At 39.7% G+C, this 5,356-nt stretch overlaps 1 pseudogene; it reads left to right on the plus strand.

Moving 5' to 3' along the window:
• Positions 1-4,483: 4,483 nt before the first annotated feature.
• On the plus strand, positions 4,484-4,976 carry LOC108301415 (annotated as a pseudogene).
• The last annotated feature ends 380 nt before the right edge of the window (positions 4,977-5,356 follow it).

Genomic DNA, 5,356 nt, shown 5'->3' on the forward strand with positions numbered 1-5,356 from the left:
GGGGGTGGGATGCGGGGAAGCTCAGCGGCAGAAAAAGCTGGAGGTGATCCAGCCGACAGGCTCTGCCCAGGCGGGGTGGTGGCGAGAGGAGGCAGCGGAAGCGGCTGGCATCCTGGACCGCACCACTGACTCGCTCGGCTGATGTCCCACGGTGAAATTTCCTGTGTTCTTTGTATACAAGCAACATCCCAAATTGTAATTCTCTGCTAAAATTCAAGTTAAGTTTAAAATTCTGATAATCGCCATTGTTATTTCTTTCTTACCCTTAACGTGGCTCTTTTAAACTCCAACTTAAGTGAAACAGTAACCTCTGAAAGGGGAGAAATTACAGAAGGCCCACAAATCAGTTAAAAAGCAATTAAAAACAAAGCATGTGAAACCACACATTACCCTTTAAAAGAGAACTTTAAACCAAATTAAATAATATTTGTTGAATTAAGAAGTAAAAATGTTGTGCCCATTCTCAGAAATCAAAAGAAATTTGTATGTAAGTGTAGTAGAAACATATGCATAAAGGACTGTCTTGCCTCACTGATTAAAGATAGTCTTTGCCCTGCTAGTAAGTCACTGTTTTCAGAACTGTTTGCAAGTTAAGGTCCATAAATTTAGCCTGAAAACTCAGTTGCAAGATTTAAGCTATTCTGTCTGTGGCTTTAAGCACATGGTTAAGGTATATTATTTAAGTCTCTGCTTCAAGAGATATTTTCAGATTTCCTTTTAAGTTTCATGTTACTAATTTCAGCTTGCCATCTTAAAGAATTTACAGTTAGTTGCTAGGTTACGATCCTAATATCATCAAGATTCCTTTAAGTAAAGAGCAATTCAAAGCAATATAGCACTTCTCCACACCTAATGCTTTAACACTATTTATTGATAGATCGGGTAAACAAGGAAAAGCTGCAGTCTGGTAGAGACCACATAATTCAATCACCCAATCGAAGCTTACTAGCAGTCAGAGAGCTGAGATTAAAGCTTTGATACTGGCCTTAAAAACTTTTTCCACTCAGCCCATAAATATAGTAAGTGATGGCTTACTCAGTTTATCTACTACAAAGTCTTGAAACAGCTTTAATTAAGTCTAATCTCCAGCCCACAGCTCACTGCCTGGCCCATTAGCTTATGGCAATGAACAAGCAGACTTACGAGTGATGACATCGCTGCTTGACTAAGACGAACAGAAACAGAAAGATTAGAGAGAAAAATAGAAGGAAAGAATAAGTAAGAAAAAAGACTAGAAGAAACAGAGATCAACGAGAGATACAGAAAGTGAGATTAACGAGAGATGCAGTAATGTAAAAAAAGGCAGAGAGACAGGAGGCAAAGAGAGAGAGAAGCACAGAAAGCAAGACAAAGAAGATAAAGTAGGAAGTAGAGAAAGAAATACTAAGAAAGTTAAAGATGTAAGAATGTACCTTTAGTAAAGAAGGTTATAAAACAAAGAAAGTTAAGGCATGTCTAAGTTTGTCAGTGAAAGCCGTGAAAAATGTTATAGAAAGGAATTTATGCAAATAGGTTGTATAAATTTTGTTTCAAAGGTCTAAGCAAGTTTTAAAACATTAATTATAGGGCCGGCCGCGGTGGCTCAAGCCTGTAATCCCAGCACTTTGGGAGGCCGAGGTGGGTAGATTACGAGGTCAAGAGATCGAGACCATCCTGATCAACACGGTGAAACCCCGTCTCTACTAAAAATACAAAAAATTAGCTGGGCATGGTGGCACGTGCCTGTAATCCCAGCTACTCAGGAGGCTGAGGCAGGAGAATTGCCTGAACCCAGGAGGCGGAGGTTGTGGTGAGCTGAGATCGCGCCATTGAGCTCCAGCCTGGGTAACAAGAGCGAAACTCCGTCCCCCCAAAAAAATAAATAAATAAAACATTAATTATAATAGAAATTCTGTGTGTAAACATATTGGTTAAAAGTTAAAGAAGTATCATCTAGTTTTTCTGTAAACGAGACATTGAGATAAAGTACAACAGGCTTTTAAAAAAGCACTAACCTGCTCTCTTACAAAGATTATAAAAGATCTCGTAGCACATGTATCACTTCTAGAATTTCCAGTACACCAGCACCTGCCAAGAGACTGTGTCCTCATCAAAAGATGGAAAGAAGAAAACACTCAAGCCAGCCTAGGAAAGACCCGACAGGATAACACAAGCCCTGGACATCACCTGAGGAATGCTGAAGAAGGCAACTCAGAAGGCTAAGCGAATCCTGCTTAGGATTTGTTTCTTTTTAATTCTCTCACTTTCCCTGCAACCTGTACCTGCTACACTCCATTGAGCACATCTTCTGAATCCACATTTTTCTGCCCTGTAACTTAAACTAACACCCACTTCACAGCTTCTAACAACGCAACTGTTTAGCTAAAAAGAAATTAACTTACCCCCAGTAAAGTTCCTCATTAACGGCATATAGTAAACTGAGATGTCAAGTAACACTACAGTAGACACAAAAGATTCATAGTTACACTCATAGCCTTTACAGTCTCAGCCAGTCATCCCGGCAACTGCCGGCATTGCTGTAACATCGATCACTGAGTCAGTACATAGCTGGGATGAGGTGAAACAACACGTCTAGAGAATTTTTCAAGACAATTTAACTGCAAATGTAACTAAAATTTTAGAATCCCTTCACACTGTGGATCTACACACCCAACAAACAGCCATATGGAAAGGTGTGCAAGGTCATCTCCCCTGGTTAGACCCCATTCCTGGGAGTCACTCTTTGACTGGTAAAGAATGCTGCTAATTGTTCTCATAACGGTCTTATGTTATTTCTTCATTCCAGAATGCAAAGCCTGAATAAGAGCAATGACCGCCTCGCCTGACAGACCCATGGCTGAATGCATCGGTGGCAATCACACTACAGAGCCTGATATTAATAACAGAAAAGGGGGAAATGTTGAGATTCACTCAGAGTGGTGGGCAAATATTAAGGGAAATATTAGGGAAAGTTGTAAGATTATAGTCTCAACCTTTTGGAAGGCCAAAAGGTTTCAATGGCACAGGCTGAAGGCAGCTAGTCCTTATGTTAGAGCATTAGGTCATAGGGTGAAGATTAGGCATAACAGAAGCTTCACCAGTTAAGTCTGTTTATCGCACATTCCTTTAACTTTATTCTCTATTTAATTCCTTGTTTACTCATGTAAACTTTGTGCTGGATGACCCCGGGGGAGGTGAAGGGGGATACCATTAGTGGTGTTTGCTCTAGGCCTTGGAACCAAAGCTTTTATCATTTGTAAAACCACTCATTTAACCATGATAATTATCCACAAACGTGTGGACTTAGAACCTTTGTCATTAAATCTATACTGAATAAATGCAAGGAAGAATAGCTAGTAAGGGGTCGGGTAGCTGCAATTGTTTTCTGAGAGCAGCTGACGACCTCCCTAGCCCACTCAAGCACTGTACTCCGGTGTAAGAATGTATTTTATTCATCCACTATGGAGTTAGGGTTTGCAGGACAGACCCCAGCAGGTGGTGATCAACATTTCAAGTGGTGACCTTGACGTGAACACCACAACTGACGACACCAAATGTTATAGGGATGTGGAGAAGCAGCAACTCTCCTTCATTACTGATAGGTACAGCCACTTTGAAAGACAGTTCTGCAGTTTCTTCTAACACTAAACATATCTTACCACATGATTCAGCACTCACATTTCTTGGTATGTACCCAATGAAGCTGAAAATTTACATCTACACAAAAACCAGCACATGGATGTTTATGGCAGCTTTATTCATAATTGTCAACGCTTGGAAGCAACCAAGATGTCCTTCAGTAGGTGAATGGGTTAATCTACACAATGGAATATTATTCAGCGTTAGAAAGAAATGAGCTATCAAGCTAAGCTATGAAAAGACACGGAGAAACTCCAGATATATACTACAAAGTGAAAAAAGCTAATCTAAAAAGTCTACATCTGTCTGATTTCAACTATATGTCATTCTGTAAAAGGCAAAGCTATAAAGACAATAAAATGATCCGTGGTTGCTAGGGGTTGGGGTTTGGGGAGTTGAATAGGCACATCATAAAAGATTTTTAGGGCAGGGAAACTACTCTATACGATATTATAATCATGGATGCATGTCCTTATACAATTGTCCATACCCATAGAATGTACAACACTAGAGTGAGCCCTAATGTAAACTAAGGATTCTGGGTGATATTGTAACAAATGTACCATTTTGTACATTCTGGTGGGGAATGTTGAGAATGAGAGAGGCTATGCATGTGCGGAGGCTGACGTGGGTATATGGGATATCTCTGTACCTTCCTCTCAATTTTGCTGTGAACCTATAAGTACTCTTAAAAAAGTCTTTTATTGGGAGACTGAGGTAGGTGGATCACCTGCGGTCAGGAGTTCAAGACCAGCCTGGCCATCATGGTGAAACCTCATCTTAAAAAAAAAAAAAAAAAAAAAAAAGTCTTTTAGTTCACTCATCCGTGGGTTTCCCACCCACTGCAGTCTTGGACGATATAATCATGGTGGACATGATGGAGGTACCCAGGTCACACATCAACACTGGCAGCTAACTCAGTTCATTGACAAGCCTGTCTGCTTCATAGGGAAGCTGGAAAAGATTCATCCCACCAGAAAAATGTTTATTCTTTCAGATGAGGAAGGAAAATATGGAACCATTGAGTTGATGGAACCCCTTGATGAAGAAATATCTGGAATTATGGACGTGGTTGGAAAAGTAACCGCCAAGGCGACCATCGTGTGTACATCTTATGTCCAGTTTAAAGAAGATAACCATCCTTTTGACCTTGGACTTTACAATGAAGCTGTGAAAATTACCCATGAGTTCCTTCAGTTTTATCCTTTAGGGATTGTGCAACATGATTGATCCTGATGGATTTTCATATGATTGCAAATGAGCTATATTAAAGACTTAAAGGAGGCCCCCCTTGTTTGAGGGAGAGCTTTCTGTGCTTTCTCATATTTAATTTGCCCTTTTTAAGATATTCCAACCTACGGTTTCTGATGGAACTGATATATTGATAATTCTCACCTACATCCTTTTATAAAGAATTGCTACTCCCATATATGGTCAGATTAGATGCAAGCAGTTGTCTGAGTTTAGGTTTCTATTTTATTTTATTTTTTAATTTTAATTTATTTTTTTATAGAGATGGGGTTTCACCATGTTGGTCAGGATGGTCTTGATCTCTTGACCTTGTCATCCACCCACCTTGGCCTCCCAAAGTGCTGGGGGGTTCTATTTTAACAAAAACTAAAATAGTTTAAAAAAAAAAAGTCTTTTAAAAAGCCCAGTAGTCTTTTGCTTCTCTTTATGGGTTAATTTCCTTCTATCGAGTAAAAAATGGGCTTCCTCCATGTAGCAGAAGATATAG

This window comes from Cebus imitator, unplaced genomic scaffold (assembly GCF_001604975.1).
Source record: "Cebus imitator isolate Cc_AM_T3 unplaced genomic scaffold, Cebus_imitator-1.0 Scaffold34, whole genome shotgun sequence".
NCBI lineage: Eukaryota > Metazoa > Chordata > Mammalia > Primates > Cebidae > Cebus > Cebus imitator.